The sequence below is a fragment of the Capra hircus genome, chromosome 21 (genome assembly GCF_001704415.2).
Source record: "Capra hircus breed San Clemente chromosome 21, ASM170441v1, whole genome shotgun sequence".
In the NCBI taxonomy this organism is placed as follows: Eukaryota; Metazoa; Chordata; class Mammalia; order Artiodactyla; family Bovidae; genus Capra; species Capra hircus.
Genome location: NC_030828.1, coordinates 41,258,545 through 41,269,751, shown reverse-complemented (window position 1 = coordinate 41,269,751; position 11,207 = coordinate 41,258,545). Strand labels below are relative to the sequence as shown.

Genomic DNA, 11,207 nt, shown 5'->3' with positions numbered 1-11,207 from the left:
AGGTTCGATGCAGGATACAGGATGCTTGGGGCTGGTGCACGGGGATGACCCAGAGAGATGGTATGGGGAGGGAGGTAGGAGGGGGGTTCAGGATTGGGAATTCATGTACATCTGTGGCAGATTCATGTTGAGGTATGGCAAAACCAATACAGTATTGTAAAATAAAGTAAAAGAAAACAAACAAAACTGTTGAACTGCATTGATACAGGATGAATTTGAACTCAGAAATGTATTCCTTAGCAAGGCAAATGCTAGACTGGGATATTCTCAGGATAAAATTTTTTTGTTTCTTTTATATTGTTTTGTGTTTTTTTTCCTTTAGTGTGTTTGTAAACATTAAGGTTTCTGCTCATAATTTATCTGGATTAAAGGTGCTTACGAATATCAGTAGTTATAAAAAAATATGTCCAATGTCATAGAATTAAGAACTCTTGAGTTAGGCACTGTTCTATAACCTTTTTCTTTGTAATGTATCATCTTATTTAATACAATATTGGGTTGTTTGGGATTTTTTTCTTTTCCTTACCCTGAAGCTTGTAGGATCTTGGTTCCCTGACCAAGCATTGAACCTAGGCCCCCAGCAGTGGAAGCAAGTCCTAACCACTGGACTGCAGGGAATTCCCTCTTTAATACAACATTGAATTAGTTAAAGATTTCCTTACTGATAAAGAAGGTAAGAGGCTTAATGGCTGGGGTTTGAACCCACCTTTCAGTGTTCCACATTCCCTCCAGAGCTTTCCTCACTGTTTGTTGAAGATACTTTCATTGAATATTTCTCCAAATTGCCACCAAAAGTTTTACGGCTGAAACAACAGGAAAAAGTGGGAGAAGTTTGTGACCTCTACAATATCCATGGGAATAATAATTATACAATTAGATACTGATATAAGTTCTGACTTGTTCAAAGGTGAATCTTAAAACTGAGAAACACATCAAAAATTCTTTACATGTTTTATTTTAATAAGTCTCTAGTTGTGATAAAGCAGTTGCCCCTTAATTAACAACTTTACAAATTAAATCTATTGATAAGTGACTTGGATTGAAACAAAGTGATACAATATTTGCCTTGAGCTTTATGTTTTTCTAAGGGCAGAAAGAACTATACATAAAAGGTCTTAACGACCTGGATAACCATGATGGTGTGGTCACTCACCTAGAGCCAGACATTCTGAAGTGTGAAGTCAAATGGACCTTAGGAAACATTACTATGAACAAAGCTAGTGGAAGTGATGGAATTCTAGCTGAGCTACTTCAAATCCTAAAAGATGATGCTGTTAAAGTGCTGCACTCAATATGTCAGCAAATATGGAAAACTCAACAGTGGCCACAAGACTGGAAAAGGTCAGTTTTCATTCCAATCCCAAAGAAGGGAAATGCCAAAGAATGTTCAAACTACCATACAACTGTGCTTATTTCACACGCTAGCAAGGTTATGCTCAAAATCTTTGAAGCTAGACTTCAGCATATGTGAACTGAGAACTTCCAGATGTATAGGCTGGGTTTTAAAGAGGCAGAGGAATCAGAGATCAAAATTACCGAAATTCACTGGATCACGGAGAAGCGGAGTTCAAGAAAAACACTAAATTCTGCTTCACTAAAGCCTCTGACTTTGTGGATCCCAACAAACTGGAAAATTCTTCAAGAGATGGGAGTACCGGACTACCTTACCTGTCTCCCAAGAAGCCTGTATGTGGGTTTGAAAGTTTTGTTTCAAGAAGCAACATTTAGAACCCAACATGGAACAACTGACTGGTTCAAAATTAGGAAGGAAGTATAAGACTGTATATTGTCACCCTGCTAATTTAACTTTTATGCAGAGTACATCATGTGAAATGCAGGGCTGGATGAATCACAAGCTGGAATCAAGATTGCCAGGAGAAATGTCAACAACCTCAGATATGCAAATGATACTAATCTAAGGGCAGAAAGTGAAGAGAAACTAAAGATCTTCTTGATGAAGGTCAAAGAGTCTCCTCTTTAAAGCTAGCTTGAAATTCAGCATTAAAAAACTTAAGATAGTACATCTGGAATAGAAGGGGGAAAAGTGGAAGCAGTAACAGGTTTTGTTTTCTTGGCCTCAACATCACTGCAGATGGTGGCTGCAGCCATGAAAGTAAAAGACGCTACTTGGAAGAAAAACTATGACAACTTAGACAGCACGTTAAAAAAGTACAGACATCACTTTGCCAACAAAGGTCTGTTTAGTCAAAGCTATGGTTTTTCCAGTAGTCACGTACGGATATGAGAGTCAGACTACAGAGAAGGCTGAGCACTAAAGAACTGTGGTCCTGAAGGAGACTCTTGAGAGTCCCTTTGACTGCAAGATCATGCCAGTCAATCCTAAAGGAAATCAACCCTAAATATCCAGTGGAAGGATTGATGCTGAAACTGAAACTCCAATACTTTGGCCACCCAATGGGAATAGCTGACTCACTGGAAAAGACCCTGATGCTGGGAAAGATTGATGGCAGGAGGAGATACGGGCAGCAGAGGATCAGATGGTTAGATATCATCCCAACTTAATGGACATGAATTTGAGCAAACTCCAGGGAATAGTGGAGGACCAAGGAGCCTGGCATGTTGCTATCCATAGGGTTAGAAACAGTCAGACATGACTTAACAACTGAAAAACAAATAATCTCATTCTATTTAATCCAATGTTTAAAAGCTTATCATGGAAATTCTTAAAAAGAAACCTTGGGGATACCATATTTTTATTAATGGAGCAACTAAAGCAAAATTTCTATAAAAGAAGATTCCACCAAAAACCTAAAGGGATTATTAAGGCACTTTAAAAGATACAAATAAGTGCTATAAAAGAGATGATAGCATAGTGCTATGGGAACTCTGTAACATTAATACTGAAGAGAAACATTCCCTTTTTATTACAATATTAGTTTGCATGTTGAGGGGAGAAATTAAACCCTCAAGCTAATAAACTATGATGTTAATAAAAAACTGACAATCTATGAAATAAAGTCTATACTACCCCAAAACTATAAAGTTAAAATGTTGAATCATTTCTGGCCATTTAAAGGAGTCTAACTGTATTTTTAAAGAAAATAAGAGGTCATTGCTATCAATGAAAAACTAATGTTGACACTGTTTTGCTTAAATATTAGGATCAAAATTTAATCACTTCTCTGAAAAATCATCTAGATGGAAAAAACTTTATAAGCAAATATGTGTAAGTATGTGTGTGTGTGTGTGTGTGTGTGTGTGTGTGTATGCATACAAACACACATCACCAAGAGTGGACTGCTTTATAAAATAAAATATTCCAAGAAAGAACAAAACAAGTGAGTTATTTTTTAAAACAATTTAAAGCATGCTAGTGACGCAGCAAAAGTGGTTTTGTTAGTGTTGTTATTGAAGTCAGTACAAATGTCCTCAAGGGGGAAAAAGAAAAGTCCGCCTACAACTAGAACAGGTTCTCCGCTGGACAATGAGGTAGAAGCCCTGGTGTTTCTCTGCTGCTTACTTGTTTCTGATCTTAAACCAAGCTCCGGGCCTCATAGTTTCTAATCAAATGCTGGAGGAGTACCTGCTGCTTCCTGAGTTGCCAGAGTGACTTGTCTCCTACCCTTTTCTCTCTAGTAGGTCAGAAACATATCATAACCCTAGTAGGGTTAGAAACATATCATCTAGGCCTTCATTTAAACACAAAAGCTTCGTAAAAATAGATTTGCTAAATTATGGAAATTCTTTTATTTCAGTGGTCAACAGACTGTCATGAGTCAGTATCAGATGAGATGTGGTTAGAACATGTACTTCCTATTCCCCAGTCAGCTGTATTGTGACTCTGCCGTTTGCAACAGGTTTTCATTGCAAATGCATTCTCTTTAGAATAATAAGGTGAACATTCTGATTTCTCAATGTTGTATAAAATTTTTTGTAGAATTTTCTACAATATTAAAGTGTTTCTTCGGTTATGTATGTTCTTAACATAGAACTGGAACTTCCAGAAATCACCTAAAAGGTCTGTCTCTGGGCAAATACAAGTCTAAACCATTTAAAACAGTTCATTCTGTTTTAAAAGGTTGGAGTTTCCATGCTTGTCCTTGAAAACTTGTCTAGCACGTTTCATTATGTGAGTTTCAAAATCATCTTTTCTCTAACCATTTTAAAGTACCTACTTTTCAGCTGTTTCTTATATATTACACCTAAAGCACAACTGACAAAAGGTAGGTAAGTTGGAATTCATCAAAATTAAGAACTTTCGTGCTTCAATGGACACCATCAAGAAAATGAAAAGAAAACCCACAGACTGGGAGGAAAAATTTTGCAAATCATATTTATATTATATATATATATATATATGTATATATATAGAGAGAGGCCATCCAGCATATACAAAGAACTCCTAAAATGTGACAATGAACAGTCATCTCAATTTTTAAATGGGCAAAGAATTTAAACAGGTATTTCTCCAAAGAAGATGGATATACAAATGCCCAATACACACATGAAAAGATGCTCAGTGTCCTTAGTCATGAGGGCAGTGCAAAACCACAATAAGATACCACCTCATTTCCACTAGGATGAGTGTGATCAGAAAGACAATGACAAGTGCTGAGGAGGATGTGTAGAAATTAGAACCTTCTTACATTGCTGGTGAGAATTAGTGCAGCTGCTTTGGAAAACTGGTAGTTTCTCAAAATGTTAAACAATAAACGATATGATCCAGCAAGTCCATTCATGCAAAAACTTGTATGTGGGGACTTCCTGGTGGTCCAGTGGCTAAGACTCCACCCTCCCAATGCATGGGCCCTGGGTATCAATCCCTTGTCAGGGAACTAGATCCCACATGCTGCAACTAAGAGTCTGCATGCTGCAACAAAGGCCCAATATGGCCAAATAAAAACTAAAAAATAAAAAAACAAACCTGTACATGAATATTCACAGAATTATTGATAGTAACCAAAAAGTGGGAACAACCCAGGTGTCCATCAACTGATGAATATATAAACAAAAGTGGTATATCCATTCAAGGGAAAATTATTCAGCCATAAAAGGGATTGATACATGCTATAAAATGGATGAAACTTGAAGATCATATGCTAAGTAAAAAAAGCTAGACATTAAAGGCCTCTTGTCATATGATTCTATTTTATGAAATGCCCACTGATATGAATTATTATGAATAGGCAAATCCATAAAAACAAAGTAGATAACTGGCTGTCAGTGAAAGGAGGCTAGAGGGGAACGTGACTGCTAATGGGTATGGGGTTTCTTTTTGCAATGTGGAAAAGGTTCTGGAATTAGACAGTAGTGTTGGTTGTACAACCAAGAGAATATAGTAAAAAAAAAAGAAAAAAACCACAGTACACTTTAAAAGGATGAATTCTGTGGTATGTGAATTTGTTATGAACTGAATTATGTCTCCCAAATAGATGTAGTCTTAACCCCTCCTGTGGGCGCAGGAGGGCCGAGAGGAGCCACTCCACGTTCAAGGTCAGGAGGGGTGGCTGTGAGGAGATACCCCTCGTGCAAGGTAAGGAGCAGTGGCTGCGCTTTGCTGGAGCAGCCGTGAAGAGATACCCCACGCCCAAGGTAAGAGAAACCCAAGTAAGACAGTCGGTGTTGGGAGAGGGCATCAGAGGGCAGACACACTGAAACCATACTCACAGAAAACTAGTCAATCTAATCACACTAGGACCACAGCCTTGTCTAACTCAATGAAACTAAGCCATGCCCTGTGGGGCCACCCAAGACGGGCGGGTCATGGTGGAGAGGTCTGACAGAATGTGGTCCACTGGAGAAAGGAATGGCAAACCACTTCAGTATTCTTGCCTTGAGAACCCCATGAACAGTATGAAAAGGCAAAATGATAGGATACTGAAAGAGGAACTCCCCAGGTCGGTAGGTGCCCAATATGCTACTGGAGATCAGTGGAGAAATAACTCCAGAAAGAATGAAGGGATGGAGCCAAAGCAAAAACAATACCCAGCTGTGGATGTGACTGGTGATAGAAGCAAGGTCTGATGCTGTAAAGAGCAATATTGCATAGGAACCTGGAATGTTAGGTCCATGAATCAAGGCAAATTGGAAGTGGTCAAACAGGAGATGGCAAGAGTGAACATCAACATTCTAGGACTCAGCGAACTAAAATGGACTGGAATGGGTAAATTTAACTCAGATGACCATTATATCTACTACTGTGGGCAGGAATCCCTCAGAAGAAATGGAGTAGCCATCATGGTAAACAAAAGAATCCAAAATGCAGTACTTGGATGCAATCTCAAATACAACAGAATGATCCCTGTTCGTTTCCAAGGCAAACCATTCAATATCACAGTAATCCAAGTCTATGCCCCAACCAGTAATGCTGAAGAAGCTGAAGGTGAACGGTTCTATGAAGACCTACAAGACCTTTTAGAACTAACACCCAAAAAAGATGTCCTTTTCATTATAGGGGACTGGAATGCAAAAGTAGGAAGTCAAGAAACACCTGGAGGAACAGGCAAATTTGGCCTTGGAATACGGAATGAAGCAGGGCAAAGGCTAATAGAGTTTTGCCAAGAGAATGCACTGGTCATAGCAAACACCCTCTTCTAACAACACAAGAGAAGACTCTACACATGGACATCACCAGGTGGTCACCACTGAAATCAGATTGATTATATTCTTTGCAGCCAAAGATGGAGAAGCTCTACACAGTCAGCAAAAACAAGACCAGGAGCTGACTGTGGCTCAGATCATGAACTCCTTATTGCCAAATTCAGACTTATATTGAAGAAAGTGGGGAAAACCACTAGACCATTCAGGTATGACCTAAATCAAATCCCTTATGATTATACAGTGGAAGTGAGAAATAGATTTAAGGGCCTACAACTGATAGACAGAGTGCCTGATGAACTATGGACGGAGATTTGTGACATTGTACAGGAGACCGGGATCAAGACCATCCCCATGGAAAAGAAATGCAAAAAAGCAAAATGGCTGTCTGGGGAGGCCTTACAAATAGCTGTGAAAAGAAGAGAAGCAAAAAGCAAAGGAGAAAAGGAAAGATATAAGCATCTGAATGCAGAATTCCAAAGAATAGCAAGGAGAGATAAGAAAGCCTTCTTCAGCAATCAATGTAGATATAGAGGAAAACAACAGAATGAGAAAGACTAGAGATCTCTTCAAGAAAATTAGAGATACCATGGGAACATTTCATGCAATAAAGGACAGAAATGGTATGGACCTAACAGAAGCAGAAGATATTAAGAAGAGGTGGCAAGAATACACAGAAGAACTGCACAAAAAAGAGCTTCATGACCAAGATAATCATGATGGTGTGATCACTCACCTAGAGCCAGACATCCTGGAATGTGAAGTCAAGTGGGCCTTAGAAAGCATCACTACGAACAAAGCTAGTGGAGGTGATGGAATTCCAGTTGAGCTATTTCAAATCCTGAAAGCTGAAAGATGACCAACCTAGATAGCATATTCAAAAGCAGAGACATTACTTTTCCAACAAAGGTCCGTCTAGTCAAGGCTATGGTTTTCCAGTAGTCACGTATGGATGTAAGAATTGGACTGTGAAGAAAGTTGAGTGCCAAAGAATTGATGCTTTTGAACTGTGGTGTTGGAGAAGACTCTTCAGAGTCCCTTGGACTGCAAGGAGATACAACCAGTCCATTCTAAAGGAGATCAATCCTGGGTGTTCCTTGGAAGGAATGATGCTAAAGCTGAAACTCCAGTACTTTGGCAACCTGATACAAAGAGTTGACTCATTGGAAAAGACTCTGATGCTGGGAGGGATTGGGGGCAAGAGGAGAAGGGGACGACAGAGGATGAGATGGCTGGATGGCATCACCGACTTGATGCACGTGAGTTTGAGTGAACTCTGGGAGTTGGTGTAGGACAGGGAGGCCTGGCGTGCTGCAATTCATGGGGTCGCAAAGAGTAGGACATGACTGAGTGACTGAACTAAACTGAACTAACCTCTTTAACCTCAGAATGTGACCTTATTGAAAAACAGGGTCATTGCAAATGTAAATAGTTACAGTGAGGTCATATTGCAGTAGGGTAGGACCTTAATCCAATCTGACTAGTGTCCTTGTAAGAAGAGAAGAATGCCACTGGAAGACACAGAGGGAAGATGCACATGTGAAGATGGAGGCCGAGACTGGAGCTACACCGCCACCACGGAGAAATGCCTGGCCCTGCCAGAAGTTAGAGAAGCAAGATCCTCCTTCCCCAGAGGCTTTGGAGGGAAAATGACCAGTCAACACCTTGACTTTGGCTTTTAGCTTTCAGAATTATGAGAGAGTAAGTTTCTGTTTAAAACAAGATTCTGGTACTTTGTAATGGCAGCCCTAGAAAAATAACAGATTTATCCCTCGAAGTTTCAAAGAAGGAGTTAGTTACAAAGAAGTTAAGAGACCAGGCTATTCTCAGCAGAAAGTAGTTGCTCGGTATACAAAGTAAATGCAGTCTACTATGATGGAAGGAAAAGACATTACAAACAAATCTTTACTGTTCAAAAAATCAAAAGGCTAATAGCTATGTTTTCAGTTATTTTACTTAGTAATGCTATTTCGGTTCCCAAAATACAACACATTCTGTTGTTGCTTTTCTTTTCTGCCTACTGACTATGGTAAGGTGGTGTATGCAACTATGCAATCAGGAAAGCCACCTTACCATCTGGGTTTTCACTCTTCTCATTTGCAAAATGTTCTTCTTCCTTCATATTTTAATGAGAAACAAATGACAGGGTGCATCTGAAAACACTTGAAACTCCAACTGTAAAGCATTTATTCTTTCAATGCCATGATTGTAGCTCTTATCTAAATTAAGCCTTATTCAAAAGTCTTAATTAAAATTTTCTTAAGGCTATGCTTACCAAACATGCTTGATCCTACAAATCATTGGAAGAAAACTTATAAAATCCAGATATTTGGAGCTCACCCTAGAACCACTAAATCAGAGTCTTCAGAAAAAGGGCCCAAGACTCTTATTTTTAGCTAGGCCCCGAGTGACTCAAAAGATCTCACAAACATAAGAAAGAAATTCTTCTCTGTCAATATCTGCTTACGCGTAGTGTGCCTGGAAACATAAGGAAAGCATATTGAAAAAAATGAGTGCCCCTACCCCCACATGCCAGAAAGTAATAACATGCTAAAAACAAATGATCAAAACACAATGGGAACATGGAATAATATAAAATAAATGTCCATGAGTTTATGCTAATATAAATTATTGAATAAATAAATGGTGAAAAATAGACAAATCCCTCATGCAAAAGAATTCCAAATAATTTATGTAAAGCCTAACTCCCTACCCCTTAAGTGTGGGCTGCAGGTAGTAATTTCCTTTAAAAAAGAGGGGAAGGAAAGAAGAATAAACTTTACACTGGAGAAGCTTTAAAATATTAATTACCTCAGCCAGGTGATCAAAATTAACATCAATAATAAAAAGCCCTTGACACTGGGCTTCCCTGGTAGTTCAGCTGGTAAAGAATCTGCCTGCAATGCAGGAGACCCTGGTTTGATTCCTGGGTCAGGAAGATCCCCTGGAGAAGGGACAGGCTACCCACTCCAGTACTTTTGGGCTTCCCTGATGGCTCAGACAGTTAAGATTCCACCTGAAATACTGGAGACCTGGGTTCAATCCTTGGGTTGGGAAGATCCCCTGGACAAGGGCATGGCAACCCACTCCAGTATTCTTGCCTGGAGAATCCCATGGACAGAGGAATCTGGCATGCTATAGTCCATGGGATCGCAGAGAGTCAGACACGACTGAGCAACTAAGCGCACACACACTCCTGACACTATATGATGAGAATGGCACTTTACCTTTGTGGTCTTCTTTCTAAAAACCCATAACCCAGTCTAATTATGAGAAAAACATCAGACCAAACCATATGGAAGAGTATTCTATGAAACACCTGGCCAGTACTTTCCAAAGCCATCAAAGTTATCAAAAACAAGGAAAGTTTGAAAAACTATCAGAACTAGGAAGAGCCTAAGGATGATGACAAAATGTAACAAATTCTGGATGGGATCCTAGAACAGAAATGGGACATTAGTTAAAAACTAAGGGAATCTGGACTTCCCTGGTCATCCAGTGGTTGGAAGTCCACTTGCCAATGCAGGGGACACAGGATCAATCCCTGGTCCTAGAAGATTCCACATGCTGTGGGGCAACTGAGCCCGAGATCAAGAGTCCACAAGCCGTAACTACTGTGCCCGTGTGCTGCACCTACTGAAGATTCCAAGCTTAAAGCCTGTGCTTTGCAATAAAAGAAGCCTGCACGCTATTGCTAGAGAAAATCTGCACACAGCAACGAAGACCCAGCACACAGCAACAAAGACCCTGCACACAGCAACGAAGACCCAGCACACAGCAACGAAGACCCTGCCCACAGCAACGAAGACCCTGCACACAGCAACGAAGACCCAGCACAGCCAAAAATGAGTTAAATTTAAAAAAAAAAAACTAAGGAAATCTGAATACAGTATGAACTTTGGTGAAGAATAAAGCATCAGTTTGGTTCACTAGTTGAAATGTACCATACTAATATATAATAACATATTAATGGCAGGCAAAACAGGGTGTGTGGTATATGGCAACTCTTTACTAACTTCCCAACTTTTCTATAAATTTAAAACTGTTTTAAATTTTAAAGTTTATTTAAAAAGAAAGAGAAAATCTGTTTCAGAATGTCCAAAGTATATGGTCCAGTAATCTGCATTTTTACCCAACACTTGTTGTTCATCTTCCTTCTTGCTTTTTAGTGCTTCTACCCTAACTAAGGTCAGCTCCCAGTGTGGCTTTCAGCCTAAAGCAGAATGACTGTAGGCTGCCTGACCTCTGCCTACAAGAAATGTAACGCTATTTAACACAGGTACGATAAAGTAGGTCAGCTCTGCCTCTGTCTACCTCTGCTTTTAGGGACTAGTCAGAACAGGCAACTCTGTCTCTGGTTGCCAGCAGGAACAGGTGTGGTGGAACAGAAAAGCAGGTACCTGGCTTCCACTTTGAGAGTAACACCCATCTTAATAAGTCTCAAAACACCTTAGTCACTTCCCTTTTGTTGTTGCTGCACCCTTTTCATGCATTACTTCCTTGGGCTCCATTCCAGATGAAAGAAATCAAGTGCCAAGCACGACCCTACAGAATGAACGCCTGAAGAGGGCCACAATAAATAATGCTCCTGGACCCCTGTTTCTAGCAGTCATTTCTCTAGTCTGAGTCAGCAGCTAGGCACATTCCTA

General features: G+C 39.7%; 1 protein-coding gene across 1 annotated transcript in view; it reads right to left on the bottom strand.

Moving 5' to 3' along the window:
* LOC108638478 (translation initiation factor IF-2-like) overlaps nucleotides 1-11,207 on the bottom strand; it is a 63,788-nt gene that overhangs the window by 2,320 nt on the left and 50,261 nt on the right. The window contains exon 6 of the mRNA XM_018065925.1: nucleotides 707-803. The gene's annotated coding sequence lies outside the window, so the exon portion shown is untranslated. The remainder of the gene's footprint in view (nucleotides 1-706; nucleotides 804-11,207) is intronic.